The following is a 22,098-nucleotide window of genomic DNA, read 5'->3' as shown; positions in this document are numbered from 1 at the left end:
TAGCCCAAAATGGCCCATACTTTTCCATGGGCTATGGTCCATGGGCCCTGTCACGCCTATATAGCCCAACGGCTTCCTGGGATTGCCAATAGACAATAATGCGGCAAATTATGTTATGCGCACGTGCGCATCTTGTAAGGTGCGCACGGCGCTAAAACGGCGTCGTTTTCCGTGAAAACGACGCTGTTTTAACTATAAAAAAAAAATTGTTCGAAACGCTGTTAACGGCGTTAACGGCATATTCGTTATGAAATTATGAATATACAGTTATGACATTATGAATGTACAGTTATAGAATTATGAATGTATAGTTATGGAATTATGAACTTACAATTATGAACATAGAGCTTCGAAAATTATGAATGTTCGGTATGGAATTATGAATATACAGTATGGAATTGTGAATGTACAGTTATGGAATTATGAATGTACAGTTATGGAATTATGAATGTACAGTTATGAAATTATGAACATAGAACTCTGACATTATGAACTTACAATTATGAACATAGAGCTTCGAAAATTATGAATTTACAGTTATTGAATTATGAATGTACAGTTACGGAATTATGAATGTACAGTTATAGAATTATGAATGTACAGTTATGAAATTATGAACACAAAGCTGTGAATATATGTTCCTATAACGAAGCGGTCTGAAATTAAAAAAAAAAAAAAAGGAAGATAACGGTGCCTGACGGCACCGTTATCCGTGCCCATGAAGCACGCTGGGCACGAGCCCACAGCATAACTATCCCAATAATGCACCCCTGGATAAGGTCTGTCGTTCCGAAGTTGCGGAGTCGAATAATTTGAAATAAGATTTACAAGGCTTTAACAATTTTGTATACACAATAATAATAATGAAAATAACTCTAGTTACTTTACTAAATGCAAAATAATTAATAACTGCATCAATACCTTCATAAATAAAGAATTATACTCCATCCGTCGCATTTTATGTGTCTGGTTCGGTTAACGAGGCTTGATTGAAGTTATTTTTATTTCAATTTTTCATAATATTAAGTTTAGTATTAGTATACAAAATTTATATATTTAAAAACTACACTTAAACTACTATTAAACAAAAAAAAATTAATTTAAAAATAAGTAGAAAATACTATAAAAAATGGTCAAATAGGCCCTCAAACTTTATCTAACAAGGAAATTAGGCCCCTAAACTTTTTAATGTTGCAATTAGACTCATCAACATATCATTTTAGTGCAATAAAGCCCAAAAATCAATTAGTCACCTGCTATAGCAGGTCATTAAGTTCCAGTCAACATTCTGGCAACCTCTGTCTAACTCTAGCCACATTTTCGGCAACAAATCAACCGACGACCGTAGAGGCAGTTCCCTTCTCTGAGAAGGCAGCGGAGAAGGCAACCACTTGTATATACAGTGGAAGATTTAATCATTTTCGTTCTTCGGCAGTTGTCGTCGATGGGGACGGTGCGTAACTCCCCTCCTTTAGTCCAATACCTTCTACACGTCTTGCACAAGTACCTTGGTCGGGATTGGCGGTAGTTATTGTAGACTTGTAGTAGCAAAACTTGGTGTTTGGTGAATTACATCTTGAGCATTTCAGGGGAGCAGCAAGCTACTGTGGCCGTGCCACCGCTGGAGTTTTCTTGCCGTCGCCGGACATCTAGTCATCACCTTTGTTGGTTGCTGACTTGCTGCCATGTTAGGAATATGAGGAGATCCAAAATTGTGTGTGTGTGTGTGTATACACACACGGTTGTCGGTTGATTTGTTACCGGAAATGTCGCTTGAGTTAGCCGGAAGTTGCCGGAATGTGTGACTGGAACCTAGTGACCTGTAATAGCATGTCACTAATTGGTTTTTGGACTTTATTGCACTAAAATGATATGTTGATGGGTTTAGTTCCAACTTTAAAATGTTTAGGGGTCTAATTGACTTTTTAGGTAAAATTTGAGAGCGTATTTGACCCCCCCCCCCCCCCCCCCCCTCCCAAAAAAAAAAAAAAGAAAAAAGAAAGAGTTAATTTGACCAATGAATAGTAAGTGGGATAGATAAAATGGGACAAAGGGAGTATTTTATAAAAATAAATAAACAATTTTAAACCAAATAAATTTATAAACAATCACATTGTTATTATAGTAAATAATAAAGTAATTATTAATAAAAAAAATTATAAAATAAAACTTACAAATAAGAGCAGAACATGAAAAGTTAATTATTGGGAGCAATAAATTAAAACACATTAAAATGTGATTAATGATATTCATAACTGAAATATAATTAATTGAATAAAATAGTTCGAATGAAAAACACATTATAAATCACACATCTTTTCTATTGATATCATATTTATAAATACTTTTTTTTAGTTATATCAATTTCAAGTTTTTTTTTTTATATTAATTTGAATAATTTGAATATGATGAATCGGTGACGCATAATAGAACTTCAAAACTACATTGACTAAATAAGTCATAAAAAAAGTAAACTTTCTTTTAAAACAATTTTCATAACAAAATCACAAAATATGTTACATATATACATAACTCATTATAAAGTTCACAAAATAACACGTTCTAAATATAAATAGTAAATTACTCGAATAAAAATATATTCAAAATTTGATATGAAGCACAAATCAATCTATATTATAAATCTCACTATAATTATAGAAATGTAAAAAAAATAAAAAAAAATAAAAAAAAAATCACAAACTTACAACTCAAAAAATACAATTAGAAATAAAAATAAATTTCATAACTTAATTTTTTTTTTTTGTCAGGCCAATGAGGTGTCCTGAGCAGGCCTTAACTGTAGGAGGCATCTTACTCAGACTAACTCCATTTGCGCCTGGCCGGCCCAATTAAGGTGGGCAAAGTGCTAGCCGGATTGATTTTTCCATACGATAGGGGATTCGAACTCCAGACCTCTCTTAAGAGTCGTTATATCGTGGACCACAATGCACATGTACTGTGGTCAAAACGATGCCGTTTTTTAAAGTAAAGAAACGGCGTGCCATTACTGTTAACGCAACGCGCAATTTTTGGTGTGTTAATTACCAACTGAAACTATAGTGTATCTAAACTGACACTACAGTGTATCTAAACCGACACTGCCTCACGTATTATTTTATATATTATCAAATGAAACTGCAGTTATATCAAAATGATACTGTAGTTGTGGTGAAATGCAACTGCAGTTTATATAAAATGAAACTGAATAACATTTCACATATTTGAGTGTATATTGTGCAATGAAGTTGTAGTTATATCGAAATGATCATGTAGTTTTGTTTTAATGAAACTATAGTGTAAATAAAATAAAATTAAATAACATTTTCACATACTTGAGTGTATAAATGTCGAATGAAACTGTAGTTATATCGAAATGAAACTGCAGTTGTGTTGAACTGATACTGTAGTTATATCGAAATGAAACTGCAGTTGTGTTGAACTGAAACTACAGTGTATACAAAATGAAACTGAATAACAGAGTTACTTTTTGCGGAACGGCGCAAAACGGGTGACGTTTCTTTTCATTAAACAAAACGACGTCGTTTTGAAGCTCGGTGCATAATCGATTTATGCACTGCGGTGCACGATATAATTTGCCCTCTCTTAAGGGATGGGAGTGCACGGCCGCTCGCGCCGACCAAGCTGGTTATACTTTTAATACTATATAATAGAGGTGACCAAAGTCTAGCCTGGGCCGATCTTGGGCCTAGAGTAGCACGGATTCAATTGGTATGCCACGGAACCGTGTTCACCATCCATAGTGAACACGGTCCCAACGGTAACGGTGCAAAGTTATCTTTTTTTTTTTTTAATTCTTATTTAACCGCGCGACTTTTCTTCTTCATTTTCACATTTCGCGGTTTCACTTCCTCTTCGCGCAAGTTTCTTCAACATTCATAAATTATGAATGTGCAGGCATGAATTTATGAATGTGCAGTTATGAAATTATGAATTTTCTTTTATGAGATTATGAATTTTCTGTTATGAAATTATGAATTTTCTATTATGAGATTATGAATTTTCTGGTATAAGATTATGAATTTTCTGTTATGAGATTATGAATTTACAGTAAATTCATAATAATCTCATAACAGAAAATTCATAATTTAATAAATGTTTTTCTTTTGTGCGATTATGAATTTTCTGTTATGAGATTATGAATTTACAGTACATTCATAATCTCATAACAGAAAATTCATAATCTGAACAAATGCGCGCCGTTAAGAACACATTAACTAATTTTTTTTTTCCGTAAAAAGGACACCGTTTTGACCGTGAACACGTTTCCAGGGCATAATTTGCTGCACGGATTGGTACCGGCCTTGAATTACCTGGACCGGTCCCGTGCCTCTCGTGAGCCGATCCTGGGCTAGGCCCGAAATTTTTATTATTATTATTTTTAATTTTTATATAAAATAATTAATACTTAAAAAAAAAAAGATTTGACCCACTAACATCATCGTTAAAAATCAATGTTATATCTAATTGAGAGCACTCCAACTTTTTGATTCAATAATGCTAATTAATATATATATATATATATATATATATATATATATATATATATATATATATATATATATATACACACACACACACACACACACACACGTTAAGATATATACGTATCATCATCAATAATTTAGAAGAATTAAAACTCACATAGTTGTAATTATGCTAGCGTCACTAGTTTGATTACTATTATACAAAGTAGTTATTACCTCATGATATAGAGTAATTTCACATAACAATTTATTACATATAAAATTTCACTGAATAGGTGTATATAAACTATAATGTCTTTTTTTTTTTCTTTTTTCTTTAAACCATATGCACACAATATTTTAAAATCAATTTTTTTTTCTATTTTATCTAAGTCATTTAGTACATTTTCTAATTGGTTCAACAAAATCACTTAAACTTTGATTAGTTTGAGATTGAACACATAAATTTAAAACATAAGTACAATAATTGACCATTAACAAGTAAATGTAATGTTTCATGTAAATGATCTATAGATCTAGTATTGAATGAAGCATTATCCAAAAAAATTAAAAAACACTTTATTTATTAATTCAAACACATTCGTGCCAAAGTCTGGACTTGGATCGATTTCGAGCTGGGCCCTGTGCTTTTTTTTTTTTAATAGGACCTGAACTGGCCCTTTACTAGCCGGTCCCAATCCGAGCTAGGCCCGATAAAGCTCAAATCTAGCTTTTTTCGAACAATTTAGGGCTAATTCGATCCTGAATCGAACCGTGGCCGCTTCTACTATATAATAACCATAAATTTATCTTCTAAAGAGTGGGACGAAAAACTTAATGGATAAGTACAATTGGGGGTTCAACCCCATGACTTTAAACATATTAATCATAACACTACAAGAAAATACCGGAATAGCGACGGACGAATTCCGTCGCTAAATAGTAAAAATCTGTCGCTAAATACTTTAGCGACGGATTTTGTCCGTCACAAAAACCCTCGTCGCTAGAATTTAGCGACACAATTTTTTCCGTCGCTAAATTTTAGCGACGAATATTTTCGTCGCAACACAAAATAAATTCGTCGCTAAATTTCTCCAGACGGCGGATTCGGAGAGGAAATTTGTGAGCAAATAACGATGGAATTTTCCGTCGCTACAGTTAGCGACAGAAATTCCGTCGCTAAAACAAAATATTATCCGTCGTTAAGTTTCTACTACAATGATCCAGCGACAAGATTTGCAACGGCCTAGCTACAAATTTTTTCGTCGCTAACTATAGTGACGACCAAGTCCGTCGCTAGCGTCCGTCGTTATTAGAACGACGGAAATCATCATCGCTATTTTTATTATTATTTGAATTGAATGTCATTTAGCTACTACTTAGTGACAGAAATATCAGTCGCTAAATTTAACTACAGATTTTTGTGTCGCTATTCCGTTGCCTTTCTACCATCTTTGTCCAATTAATAAAACAAATTTACCCGCTAATTAATATAAAAAACATGCATTAAGCCTATAATGTAATTATAAAATATATTATATTAAAACATTCAAAGTCAATAACAACAACATAAGTATAGTAGTATAATGTTACATCACTAGAACCAATACCAAATATATTAATAAAGATAATCTAATAATCTCCTAAGTTTTCACCATTTGAATTAGCTGAATGTTGAGTTTGAGTACTTGGAGTGGATAGCATGTCGTTGCGACGCAACTCATCCATCAAACTTGCAATCTAAGCCTGCATTTGAGTTCTTTCAGCTTGTAGTTTAGCTTCTATCTCAGTTCTTTCAGCTTGTAGTTTAGCTTCCATCTCAACTCGCATGGTCTCTAAATGTTGGTTCACCATCTACATTTCATTTAAAAAAAAAAAAAACAAAACTATATTTCTCCGAGATATTCAAATAAAGCTACAAATAAACAATCATGCATATTCTTATAAAGCTTCGGTACCCACATGCGATTTAGCCGGAGAAAACACAAGTGCAGTACCCACAGGCGACGGTTTAGCCAGCAAATAAACACCAAATAAACAATCATGCATATTTTTATAAACCTCTGGTACCCACAGGCAGTTTAGCCGGAAAAAACACAAGTACCGGTACCCACAGGCGGTTTAGCCGGCAAATAAAGAACACATGTAAAATTTGTAATTGTTCAAACCTTATCTATCACAGAAGAACTTGATGAATCTTGAGTGTAATAATGTGATTCCCAACCAATATTTGTGATTCTCAACTTGAAACTGCTTCAGTTACACCATAACCAATATAATCATCAGATTTAATATAATTAAAAAGGTTGAGTTTAAGGTTGTTTGAATGGTCATGCACTGAATTGAAGGTGCTGCTAATTAGTGGGAAATAATTGTTCCTTGATTTCAGTGAAATGAGTAGTTAGGTCCTTAAATTGGTTTATGGAAATGAGTTCAAGACAACTTTAATTTTCAAAATCTCATAAGCTATTGATGTGGGATATTTAATCTATGGCATGGAGAATAATCTGTTGTTTTATTGTTACAATTGTATTTTATTTATTTAGAGTTACTTATCCAACTAGTTAGAATACTTAAGAATACTTAACAATACTTAGTAAGTATGAGTTTCAGATTGTTTAATTTGGTGACTAGTTGTGAAAACAAATTAGATAATGTCATCTAATTAGATATGCTTTATTGCTTTCACAATTATACAATGGTATGCTCTCTTGCCATCATTTGGCTACAAAGTTTGACAATTGAAAGAACAAATAATGTCTGGTGCAAGAAATGGTTCTAGTCAATGCTAGGGAAAAATGCCATATTAAGTCAACTTCACTTCAAAGTGACCAACTCCAAGTACACAGGCATTATTAGGTCTGAAGCTCCACTAAATATACAGGAAAAAAAATAGAGAGAGATAATTTAAAAGGTGGAGAAACTATGAAAACTTGAAGAATCTTGAGATGACTTCTTCAGTAATTGACCGAATAACGTGACTGGATAATGATCCAGTTCATAAGTCCAATCTTGCTAATTAAAAAAAAAAAAAGAAAAAAAAAAGACAAAATCTCCTTCATTAAAACAACATTCATTCCCCATTAACAGTGCTAAATTGTTTACAAATAGTTTCCCCATTAATTTTTTTTTATGTGGTTGAAGGTAAAGTTATCTACAAGAAGCATTGTGAATAACCAAGAAATCACATTCCCATGGCTGCAAAAAAAAAAAAAAAAAAAAAAAAAAAAAAAAAAAAAAAAACATTAAATCCCAGTTCATAACAGCAACAAATACTAGTTGAAAAGCTGAAATGAAAATCTTGCTTGCATTTTAAGATAACAGAACAATTGAAGCACATCCTATTTGCAATTGGATGAATTATTGAATCAATTACCAAATAAACAGATAAGGAAAGGAAGTAACAACAATAATAAACAGACATTGTTTGCAATTGAATGAATTATTGAATCAATTACCAAATAAACAGATAATTACTAAAAATGGTGTAATGAATTACCTGGAGCAATGGAACTAGAAGACCGAACAGAGATGGGAGAACTGGAGTTGCTACTGCCTTCTGTCGGAGAAGCCGAGTACGGAGACCGGAATAGGGAGAAGGCAGAACCACAGGAGGGAGGAATTCCACACCCGATACGGAGGGAGAAGGCAGAATCGCCGAGTACGGAAACCGGCTCTGACGCAGACGTGGTGGGCGGTGGGAGGCAGCGAGCGGTCGGCGGTGGGCGGTGGGAGGAAACTAACGACGGTGGGCGATGAGCGATGGGCGATGGTCGTCTGAGCGATGGGAGCGGTGGAGAAGTCTTCTGAACGGTGGTCGTCTTGTGAATTTGTTAATATGCAGAGGTAGCTAGGGTTCTGAGCGATGGGATGCAATCTATTGCCAATATTAACGACGCCATTTATTATCCGTCGTTATATATATGTTAAATGTTAAATTCCGATACATAAGCTTAGCGACGGAATGCTATTCGTCGCTAGCGTATATAAGTTAATATCTCCTAAATAAATTTAGCGACGGACTGATATCCGTAGCTAGATTATATATATTAATATCCCATAACTAAACTTAGCGACGGAAGGATATCCGTCGCTAGGTTATATATGTTAATATCCCATAAGTAAGCTTAGCGACGGAACTAAAATTCCGTCGTTAAAATGTTGTATAAAATTCGCGATTCATAAAGTTAGCGACGGATATACATATCCGTCGCTAGATAGCTACGGATTTTTACATCCGTCACTAAAATATAAACAAAAACACATTTCTTTTGTAATATCAAGCGACGGATGCTTATATCCGTCGCAAAGTTGTAGCAATTAAAATAATAGCGTAATCCCGCGAAAATTCCATCGCTAATCCGTCGCTAATCTGTCTCTAAATTTTGCACCAAAGTTTGCCGCTAAAATTAGCTACGTATTTAACGACGGGACTTTTCCGTCGCAACATCCGTCGCTAAGCTGTCGCTAGGCCGTCGCTACATTTTCATTTAACAAAAAAATTGAAATTTGTCACTAATTTGTCGCTAATTTAGCAACGGAACATATCCATAGCTAAAACCGTCGCTATATTTGCGTTTTTTTGTAGTGATAAGTCCCACTAACTAAGCTAAGTCATATTTTAATGATTGCAACGTATATTAAGTACTTATACTCAAATTTACAATATATATAAAAAGTGATGGACAGAGATGATGGCTCCTTTCAAGCTTAGGCTCTTGCTTAGCGCAAATTATGCTGTGGACACGAGTTTAAAATGACGTTGTTTTCAGAAAAAATGCGGCATTTCAATTAAAAAAAATTTGATTTTGTCTCACCGTTAACAGCGTTATTCGTTTGTGGCATTATGAATGTACATTTATGGAATTATGAATGTACAGTTAGGGAATTATGAATGTACAGTTATAGAATTATGCATGTACAGTTATGGAATTATGAACACAGAGCTCTGACATTATGAACTTAGAATATGAACATACAGTGATAAAATTATGAACATAGAGCTCTAAAATTGTGAACATAGAGCTTCGAAAATTATGAATGTACAGTTATGGAATTATGAATGTACATTTATGGAATTATGAATGTACACTTAGGGAATTATGAATGTACAGTTATAGAATTATGCATGTACAGTTATGGAATTATGAACACAGAGCTCTGACATTATGAACTTACAATATGAACATACAGTGATAAAATTATGAACATAGAGCTTCGAAAATTATGAATTTACAGTTATTGAATTATGAATGTACAGTTACAGAATTATGAATGTACAGTTATGGAAGTATGAATGTACAATTATGGAAGTATGAATGTACAGTTATGGAATTATGAACACAGAGCTCTGACATTATGAACTTACAATCTAACTCTATAATAAAGCAAGAAGTTTTGCCAATTATTTTTTCCCGCCCAATAAAAACGATACCGTTTAAGAGAAATGTCGTTTACGCTATAATTAATGATGTTCATATTCAATTACAGCCACTGATCAAATTTAGCCTAATTTATTAATAATTTTTTATATTAAGTTTGTTAGTTCTTTATATTACCTATGCATGTAAACATCGAGAACCACAATAATAAATCTATAAAACAGAATCGTTGCATACTTTAATTACAAATCTGAAGTATTTGAAATCTAATTGAACACAACCTTTATGAAAGGTCTTTTGGTTTGAAAAACGTAATAATGCATTTTTATTGTTCCAAAGCTTGCCTCTTCGTTATTCTACAAGAGCCCAGAATAATTCAACCTCTATATAAAGCACTCAAATCAGGTAAAATCTCAACCTGTTGTGATCGCTTTCAACTTCATTTACTTTTTTCTTGCATTCGGCCTGTTGGAGAATCATTCACGAGGAAGAAGACAGTTGCTACAAGAACAAGGTGAACCTTTGTATCCTCTTTCAAATTTCTTTTGAAAACAAATAGAATCCTAGAAATATAATGTATACCATACTTTCTTGCAGTAGGCGCTACTCAAATATAATGGCTCCACTGTATGTTTTAGGAAAACAACTATTTAGTACCTGAAGGCTGAAACTTTGATGCAATCAAGAGCCAAGAATGCCTCTTTCATGACATGGAGGTAATTTTTTTTGTATTTGTACCTGCAATATAGTACACAGTGGGTTGTTGTTAAAATATAAAGCTTTGAAATCTTTTATTGCGTAGGATTCCTACATTCATGGTAACGTACCTAAGGATTGTGTTTCAATATTTACTAAACTGCTAAAGGGAAGGTTTATGCAATAAGAGATTTTTTGGTTATCACCCACTATACTGCCCCCTCTGTGAATGATGAATATGATCATCTCTATAGGATGATTGAGGAAGACGAACAAGATAGGGGTCTGAGATACATTGCTAGAGTTAAGATAGAAGTTAACAGTAAGTGAAGCTAATGTTTACTTCTGATTTGTAGGTTATTCTATTCATAGATGAATCTACTCTTTTTGTGAAAACTGGTGAGGTCAAGATATCTTCATCTTATGATGCCACACAGTTGTTTCAATCAAAATATACCAGAAATTGAGAATTTCTGGGAAAGGTGTAATACTATCTTATTGTTCAATTCCACAGTTAGCATATTCTTACAACTTAAGGGAGGGGTTTTCGAAATCTACTCTAGACTCCAAAAGATCATTGTTGGACAACCATCTACTCTAATTGACTTCCTAATAGCTGATACAAACTTTTGCTTAATATACTTCTGTATTGTTAGTTTTTTCCAGATTCTAAAGACTTTTTCAGATTCCTAATAGATAATATGTCTCTGCAGAAGAGAACTAAATATTCTATTGACCTTCTAATGCAATCAGTTTTCTAATCTATATTTTTTAAAAGTACATTTCTACTACTTATTTGGGTTTTACTTTTCATCTAGGTTGTTTCTGCAGAAGAGTACAGTGCGTAGTGTTAGTACTATACTACCACTGTTTGATTGCAGTCCTATTGGATTTGGTGATTTTAAGAATGGTTCTGTGATTGTAAATCCCCTACCTATGTGACCTATTTCAGGAACAAAAGGTTAGTACTTTAGATTTTGTTGATAGTATAAATGCAAGGTATTGAATCATAACACAATTGTCTGAGGATTGCAGGGGATGCAGCAAATGTCTGAATGTGATGAAAACGACTGTGAAGCATTGGAAGACATTTCTAAGGATTTACAGAATTAGAAAGTTGAGATTATGATTCATACTCAAATTGTGTTGTATCTATTGTATATTATATTTAGGCTTAGTTCTATTAAAAGAAGACATTTCATATATCAGTACCTTCTAAATTCCTGTAGTCATGGTTTATTTTTAGTTTGAGTGTATTTAATTTTTTGAGAAAAATATTTCTATGCAGGTTAGGTTGATTCAACAGGTCTCATGTCGACTGACCAAGACCTATTGCTAGAAGAATCTACAAGAACCAAACCTAGGTAGACTTTCGAGTTTTTTTTTTTTTTTTTTTTGGTTTACTATGTGTATCAAGGAATGATCATGAGTTTCTAGCACTGTGTAAGTTAGCTATGGGATGTATTAAGCTAAGATTATGATCAATAAAAGCATCTATGTTTCTATAATTTGTAAGCGAAGACCACTTGCCTAATGTAGTGAATCATATATTAATTAGGCTGGGTCGAATTACCTATGGATTATAGTATTACTAATTAATTAACCTTTTAAAATGCATGACCTTTTGACGACTTATGTGATTCCATTTAAATTTGTTGAATGGAATCACATACTTGACATTCTGCAAACATGGTTGAATTGAGTTCCTTCAAAATTGGATTCCTATTTCATTAAGTCCAACCTATAGTATAAGTAGAAAATATTGTACCTTATAATTGTAATAAATTAAACACCATAGTACCTGCTTGACTCAAAGATTTCACTTTCTGCTCATTTTAGAGTTTTGAACTGAGACCTACAAAATTGGTAAACTATGTCATTTAGTCCAACATATATTATAATCAACCAACTATTATAAATTATAATTATGAAATTTTAAACAGCATAGTACCTACATCTAAGTTTTCTGTCATCACCATTGGCCACTTGAATGCCAAGAAATATCCACCATTATTGAAATAAATTTGAACCTGTAATATAAAATCCAAATTCAATTAACTCCAAACAATTATAATATCTAAATTGAATGTAACTCATGGATTTATGCACGGTAAAATTTAACTACCACATCTTTAAAAAAACTGCATGAAGAACTGTGTAGGCTGTGAAATAACAAACTGTTATACAATAAGTAAAGTGATGATTCCTTTTGGACATTCCATTAACCTGTTGGGTGGCAAGCAATATGTAATATAAATTAAAAACAGAAATCAATTAAGTACAACCAAACATTAATATAAAAATTTTAAAAGTAGAGGCCAAATCAACTTTTGCACTGAAGCATTCAACTATCAAATTGTAAGTACAACTTTTGCACCGTAGTACTTTTGAGTAATACTAACTCTAGAGGAAAATAATATGCTTGAATTCTTTTTTTTCTTTATCATTTAGTGATGGGAGATAAAGATTGCTTAGTTTTGCTTATAATCTTCTATATCCAGTCAGTTGTGGTGTAATTATCTATAATTTTATTTAGATTTTATTCAAATAGGAATTCTAAATTTTGTATTTTACATAGTTACCGACTCTTTTTAAAAAAAAAAGAATTACACAGCCAAATACATACATAAGTTATTTTTAGCTACGAATATATTTTTATACAAATTTTCAGACATGAAAGATAAATTTTAGGAGAATTAATAAATTTTTTTAGGTCAGAATATATTTACCTTTATCAATTTTGTCTGAGTTTTTGGAGAGGAGCTTTCCGATTTCATGATTGCTCTGCATGTACACCGTCAAATCTTTGGAGTGGTTTTAAGCTCTTATTTTCCTTCTTTCACACTCTCAGATGTACATAGATCTGTAGATAATAAAGAGTTAGGGTTTTTATTTAATTAAATTTAGGGCTTTTATTTAATTAATTAAGTAAAGAGATTGGAACTTACCATATGATGTAGACAGCCTGTTTATAGCCATGGATGTTGAGTATTTTTTTTTCACTGATTAGTCGGTTTGGTAAGGAAGACGACGAAGACGAAGGGCAGTATTGGGGTAGAAGACTGGGTTGAACCTGGGGATTACGGAGTGCAGTGGTGTTTTGGTTTTCATAGGCTTCATCTCCATGTTTGTTGATGGAAAATTTCTTGGGTTTGACGAAGAAGACGAAGATGACGAAGAAGACGAAGCGCAGATATGAGGGAGGAATCGCGAGTTGAAGCGCAGAAATAGGAGTTTAATATTATTATCTATTATTTATATTATCTATATTCTTAATTTTTAATATTAACATTAATATTAATAAATTAATAAATATTAATAATGGGGATGAAGCTGGGTTGAACCGGGTTGGCTACATATATATACTTGGGCAATGATGTTTGGGCCTAATGAGAATTGTTATCAATTTTTTATTTTTAATTTTTTATCATCATTTTTATCAAGATTATTCATTCATTGTTTAATGTTAATTATTACTCCGTATTTTTATTCGTACGGAAGTATTATTATTATTATATATTGAACAAGAATTTACACAATTCATGAATTTTGTGAATAATTTAATAGTTTATAAATTCAATTCATTGTTGTTCATTTTACTATTCTAAATAAATTAAACTATTGATTTTGATGTTTGTAGAAAATGCAATCGTAGTGTCCAATAATTACGTCTTTACGGAAGGAATTGAAGCTGCTATGGTGAATGCACCAAATTGTAATTTTTTGGAATGTTTAACAAATCGATCTCTACATTGTTTACTGTGTTGACAAATTGTAAATGTTTCTTACGTTGTGTATATACATTTTATTGTTTTCTATTTATATATTGTTTTTGGATGTAGGCAATGTTATTCATATCACTATATCTCAAACACTTGTGAACTCATCTACTAAAAGTAAAGATTATGTTAGGAAATAATTTGGGCACTCGAGTTTTGATCTTGACATTGACGCCAAGAAATTTATTTTTGTATATACAACTGTATATGACTGATTGTATGTAGAAGTATCAACCATAATTAAAGTTGTTATTTTAGATTAAAATGCCAAGTACTATTCTTCAACGTTGTATATGAGGAACTTTTTAAATTTTAACAACCTGTAAAATTTAATATTAATGTTTAGTCTTTTTTATAAAATTAATATTAACTATATTTAAATTATTTTGTAATATATGAATTACATATATGTTATTTTAAGTGCTGTATTTTAAAATAAATAATATTTCCTAAATAATATAGGGATAAGCATTCCAGATCTTTCATCTGTTTTATATATATATATATATATATATATATATATATATATATATATATATATATTAAAAGTTATGTTAGTATTACACCTCAATATTTCCTCTATTTAGAGGTTACACGTGCACACACATCATATTAGTATATATTTTTAATTTTTTAATTTTAATTTAATTATTATTATATAGAATATATAGATATATATTATATAGATTGTATAGATTATTTGTCACCAAGTTAGGATCATGCAGTTACTAGGGTATTGATTCCTCAAATGACTATGACACCCTTAGATCCAAGATTATCATTCAAGTTTAAAAGAAGACAATTTTCATTGGTCGGAAAGCTTAGATGTGACGCTGGATTTTAGAGCTTCGAACAAAGTTTGAGAGAACGAGAGTACAGAGCGAGAGAGAGGAGAAGAAGGCGAACAGTCGGCGTTAGGGCTGCAAATAAGGGCAAAGACAGCTTTTATACTCCATACATTTGGGTTGGGTTGCAACTATTGATTATTTGTGTCAGTCTATTGTGTCACGATTTTGGGCCTAAATTTAGAGTTGTCTTTTGGACTTTAATAATCTAATATATATAGGCCGGATTGTTTAATTCAATTGTTTGCCTGTTTTTTTTTTTTTTTTTTTTTAGAAATTTAAGCAATCATTATTACATGGGTCATGCATGATCCACACAATTGTGTGAACCATAAATAAAAAGTACATTTTTAATATACTAAAAATACATTATTTATATACGCAAGGCACATTTTTAATATACTAAGAATATATTATTTTATATAATGTACCTTCATACAAAAATAATTACCTATGGAATGAAAATGACTAGAAAATAGAATAAACGAATAAAAATATTGTTTTAAAATTGAAGCAGATGGACTGTGCTTTTACAGTTTTCTGCCATAGGCTAGGGTTTGTATCTAACACAGATCTAGATTTAAATATACATGCATAGCTAAATAGTACATATTAATGACTACATAATATAGATTAATGAAAAGAAAAAGGAAATAATAGTTAAACTTCGCTTTAAGCAGATTCTAGAATTAGGGCTGGAGACCAACATCACGAAATGAACATAGCCTAAGAATCGAAGATCAGAAACTCACTACAATTTCATTTTGGAGAATTAAATTACCGAGGTTAGGGTTCAAACCCAGAGATCGATAAAGAAATAAGTCAACTACTATACTGTAAGATGAGGTCAGCTTTTTATATATAGGATTTGGGCCATTTTTTTGTACATACAAATGTAGGTTGACAATTTTGAGACTTATTAGTTATGATATATATACTATATTCTTTAATTTACTAAACATATATGGTATGTTATTATATATACCATAATGTACTTATTTGATGTATACTATATAAAAATTATAGTAAATTAATAATGTATTTTTGAAAAATGATGCACAAATATATGTATCTCTACTTATTTAGGCAAATGTAGGTTAAAAATGGTGCACAAATATATGTATCTCTACTTATTTAGGCAAATGCAGGTTAAAATGGTGCTCATCATGAAGTTTTCTATAAATGCATACTAAATTTGAGTTAAGATTTATTAATTTTAGTTAGATATATTTTGTATTAATATCAAAATATATTAATCACTTATATGTATATAAATTTTAAAATTAATTTTTAATGCACCCATTGTTTTAGGTTGCTATTCATTAAATTGAATTATGTTTTTCAGTATGAAATTTGTTAAGTTTTGGTACTTGCATATATATATATATATATATATATATATATATATATATATATATATATATATATATATATATATATGTATGTATGTATGTATGTATGTATGTATGTATGTATGTATGTATGTATGTATGTATGTATGTATGTATGTATGTATGTATGTATGTATGTATGTACATACATACGTACGTATGTATGTATGTATGTATGTATGTACATACATATATACATACATACATACGTACGTATGTATGTATGTATGTACATACATACATACATACATACGTACGTATGTATGTATGTATGTATGTACATATACATATATATATATATACATATATACATACATATGTATGTATGTATGTATGTATGTACATACATACATACATATGCATGTATGTATGTATGTATGTATGTATACATACATATATATATATATACATATACATACATACATACATACATATGTATGTATGTATGTATGTATGTACATACATACATACATACATACATATGTATGTATGTATGTATGTACATATATACATACATACATACATATATATATATATATATATATATATATATATATGTATGTATGTATATATGTATGTATGTATATGTATATGTATATATATATATATATATATATATATATATATATATATATGTATGTATGTATGTATATATGTATGTATATATATATATACATATACATATACATACATACATATATACATACATACATACATATATATATATATATATATATATATATATATATATATATATATATGTGTGTGTGTGTGTGTGTGTGTGTGTGTGTGTATACTTATTTAGTTTAAAATTATTTTTTTATAAATGCATACTAAATTTTATTTAGTGGAGATTGAAAAGCTGTTATCAATTCATGGTAAGAGTTTGAAGTACTTTCCTGAAATGTCAACGGCCAATTTTGAGGCCTTTAATGTTATACAAGAAGAATTATCATATGATTGTGTGGATAAGGAGAAAGAGAACCAGGAATTGGTAAGGCAGTTAACAGAAGAGCAAAATTTCATATACAATGAGGTGTTAACAGATATTGATCGCAAAGCTGGCGGGTTATTCTTCGTTTATGGTTATGGAGGGACTGGTAAGACGTTTTTGTGGCGAGCATTGTCCTCCGTTTTAAGGTCTAAGAGGGAAATAGTGTTAAATGTTGCATCTAGCGGCATAGCTTCGCTTTTATTACCAAGTGGAAGAACTGCACATTATCGGTTTGTCATACCGATATCTGTTAATGAAAATTCCACTTGCAACAAAAGTCACGGCAGTCCATTAGCTGAGCTTATTGTTCAAAGCAAGTTGATAATATGGGATGAAGCCCCAATGATGCACAAAGTTTGTTTTGAAGCTCTATACCGAACTGAGGGATTTGTTGCGCTTCAAACATCCAAGTAGTTATGAAATGACATTTGGTGGTAAAACAATTGTTTTTGGTGGCGATTTCAGGCAGATTCTACCAGTAATTTCAAAGGGTACAAGACAGGATATTGTTCTGGCGAGCATTAGTAGTTCCTCATATCTTTGGAAATCCTGCAAAGTATTTAGGCTAACTAATAATCTACGCCTAAGAAGTGTACAATCACAAATCGAGGGTAAAGAGATTGAGGAGTTTGCAAAATGGATAGCTAATATAAGTGACAGAAATGTTGGTAATTCAAGTGATGGTGAGTCAGATATTACAGTTCCAGAACATTTATTGCTGAAGTGCGATGATGACCCTATTGCTACAATGGTCGATAGCACCTTCCCTCATTTTAGACTAGGGATTGGCGATCTGTCATATCTTAATGATAGTGCTATTTTGGCTCCAACATTGGATGTGGTAGATAGCACTAACCAATACATGAATGATCATAATCCTACTGAGGGTAGGACTTACTTGAGTCGTGATTCTGTTTGTAAGTCAGATTCAAATGTTGATATGTTAGCAGATTTGCACACTCCCGAATTCTTGAATGGCCTGAGATGTTCTGGAGTACCAAATCATTCTTTGACATTGAAAGTTGGGTCACCTGTTATGCTCTTGAGAAATATTGATCACACACTAGGATTATGCAACGGTACAAGGTTGATTGTTACTAGGTTAGCTGATCATGTGTTGGAAGCCAAGATCATGTGCGGTACAAATACAAGAACAAGAGTATTAATTCCTAGACTGTCACTTACACCGTCAGATCCAAGAATGCCTTCAAATTTCAACGGAAGCAATTCCCGTTGATGTTATCCTATGCCATGACAATCAACAAAAGTCAAGGACAAACACTTTCTAAAGTGGGATTGCTATTGAAAAGACCTGTCTTTAACCATGACCAATTGTACGTAGCTGTTTCAAGAGTTAGTAACCCAAGGGGTTTAAAATTTTTGATTTGTGGCGAAATGTTGTGTACAACGAAGTCTTCAATAATCTATATATATATATAAAAGTAAAAATCCTCCTATGTAATTTTCCCGCTCAAACTTTTATAGTCAAATTAATGAAATGTTTTATTGGTCAAATTAATAAAACTTATTTGGTAAGCAAATGTAAAATGGAAATGTTATAAAAGCTATTAATTGGTAATATTATGCAATACCAATATACCATTGTGAAATCCAATCAATATAAATTGAAAAAAGGAAATTGATATTATTAATTGATTGAAAATATAAAAGGATTCTAATGAAAAAAAGGAAACAGAAATTAGGCAAATTGATTGAAAATATAAAAAGAAATTAATTCTCACATTCTCTATCTCTACCTATAAATACAATGGATTAGTGACTAGAAAAATTATAACTCTTCCTTTTTGTACTGGGGTGAGTTCTGTATTGTGTCTTTCATTTTTCAATGGCATAATTCTTAATTTCTGTTCTTATTTCTTTTCTACATCTTTTGCAAATATTGCAGGATACAAATATAGAGACAATTGAAATGGTTCTGAGCAACTATTTACATGCATTAAGGAGAGGTGTGCCCACATTGTAGAAGGTACGCACAATAACCGGATAAACTAGAATGATGTTAAGCATTGACAATTACAACGAATTTATAAATTTACATGTAATATGCATTATTATTATATAATAGTTGACACTACATTTATTTTTTTAAATTATTTCTCTTTTATTTTTTTGTATATTTATTTTAATAATAATATAATTGTCTAATTGTTGTAGCAGGAAGTCACAACGAAATTGTTGGTAGTCAACTTCATCCTACACTCATTTGGAATAGAATCAATGTTGGAGTGCTCTGTGTTGTTCATCTTCCAGAGGCAAGAGGTTCTGAAACAATAAATTCTATAGAGTGTGTAGTCCATGATAAAGAGTTTTTTTTTTTTTTTTTTTTTTTTTGGTACTATGATCTTAATATTAATAGTTTGTATTTCAAAACTTTTAGTTTATGCATATGGTTGTTTTACAACATTTTCTTTTTACACTACAAATTCATGGTACTTTTCTACATATGCATATTTTTTGAAAGAATGTGATTCAAATAATGATGGATATGTTAATAGCTATAAAGATTGTATAGTTATTCCAACATTTAACTTCACTTATAATTTTATATTTTGTTATTGTTATGTAATAGGCATTTCTCACTTCTCAATTAGAACGAATATGCTTCTGGTTTTGAGAATTTTGGGTAATATTTACATTAATTTACTACTACTCTGCACTATTCTTTGAAATTTTCGAAATAGAATCACACGGACTTTTATGAATCATTTACGAAATAGAATCAAATTTACGGATGTGGTTACATTTTTGCTAATTTTTTGTTAAGAGTTTTTCAATTTGTATAATTTAACAATTTAATCATTTTTAATTTATATATAACTTAATAAAGCTTATTCTGTAACCAAGTATTTTGTAATATTTACGGTGTGTATATATATGTGTGTGTGTGCGCGTGTGTGGCCTCACGATCAAAATAAATTATAAAATAATTTATGTATAAAATTTTTCGCTCCTTATAATAAAATAATTCAATAAAGGTTTATATATAAGAAAATAACCAGTAATATTTACCTTTTAAGTATAATTTATCAATTTAATTACTTTTTATTTGATAAAGATTATTTTCTAACCAAACAATTGGTAATATTTACGATTTATTGAACCAACCTTCATATTTCCGGTCAAATGAGTACACAAGATGAAATATGTTCATTGCGCGAAATCATAATATTAATTGAGCTGCCAAATTGTATATTGCATAAGAATTATTCATACCATAATATGAATTGTAACCAATTTAATAAATCAAAATATTAACAAGTATGTATGGTAATATTATTTAATATGAACGTAATACCATAATATATATAAAAGTAAAATCCTCTTACATCATTTTCACGTCCAAACTTGTGTACTAAATTAATTAAATATTTTATATTTTTTAGTCAAATAATTAATAAATCTTATTTGGTAAGCATATGTTTAATGTAAATTAATTAAAATATATTAATTGATAATATTGCATAATTATGGTATTGTAAATGTATTAATTGCTAATCAATTTATAGTAACGTGAATATTATGTATGAGAATAACATATGAAACACGGATTTGGAAAACGAAAGTGAAATTATGCAAATTGAAAAAGGAAACGTATATTATTAATGGACTGAAAATTATAAAAATCCCTAATTGACTGAATAGAAAAGGAAATGGAAAATGAAACTTATATTATTAATTTATAATTCTCACATTCTCTACCTATAAATACAATCCATTGGTGACAAAAAAAAAAAAAAATGGAGAGATGTTTTTTTTTAAACCAGACGTTTCAGTTGCTATGTTTTTTCGTATACAAATTTATAATTATAAATTTATATTAATAAATAATTATTAAGACAAGTATAATTTATTTTATATTATGGACACATTATTTATAATAATTTTGATTTAATAATATTATACCTTAATTATAAAAATTATACCTAATAATCTTAGTATTAAATGTCATACAATAATTACCATAAACAATGTTTAATAATTGACAAATTCTATTAGGCGAAAAAAATTACTATTATAAAATCTTTTGTAATATGGACACATTATTTTTAATTATTTCGATTTAATAATATTATATATTATTTATAAAAATTCGAAGTAATACATTTAATACTATTGAATATTGATTGACTAAAAATTATCTTAATTATTAAGGTAATTAATAGATATTTATCTTTAAAAAATTCAAATAAATGAATTATACATAGTAGTATGGAATCAATTAGTAGGACAATTATATTATGTAATCTAATTAATAATTTACTTTTTAAAATTATATCCTCTTTTCAATAATTATATATATATACTTAATGTATAATATTATTGGCATAAAATAAATTATACTTACATTAATATATAATTAATTTTTAATATTAATGGTAATTATTTAATAATTTTCTTTCCTTCTTTCGTGTAATTATTATGATAATTTTATGGTAATGTGTTTAAATATTAGAAGAGAATAAATATTAGAATTAATATAATTAATGAAATTATTATGGTAATTGCC

General features: G+C 30.3%; 1 pseudogene; it reads left to right on the top strand.

Annotated features, from left to right (window-relative positions):
• The first annotated feature begins 17,402 nt into the window (after positions 1 to 17,402).
• LOC109185218 lies at positions 17,403 to 20,182 on the top strand (annotated as a pseudogene).
• Positions 20,183 to 22,098: the final 1,916 nt, after the last annotated feature.

Source organism: Ipomoea nil, unplaced genomic scaffold (genome assembly GCF_001879475.1).
Source record: "Ipomoea nil cultivar Tokyo-kokei standard unplaced genomic scaffold, Asagao_1.1 scaffold1317, whole genome shotgun sequence".
NCBI classification, from domain to species: Eukaryota; Viridiplantae; Streptophyta; class Magnoliopsida; order Solanales; family Convolvulaceae; genus Ipomoea; species Ipomoea nil.
This window is presented reverse-complemented; position numbering and strand designations above follow the sequence as displayed.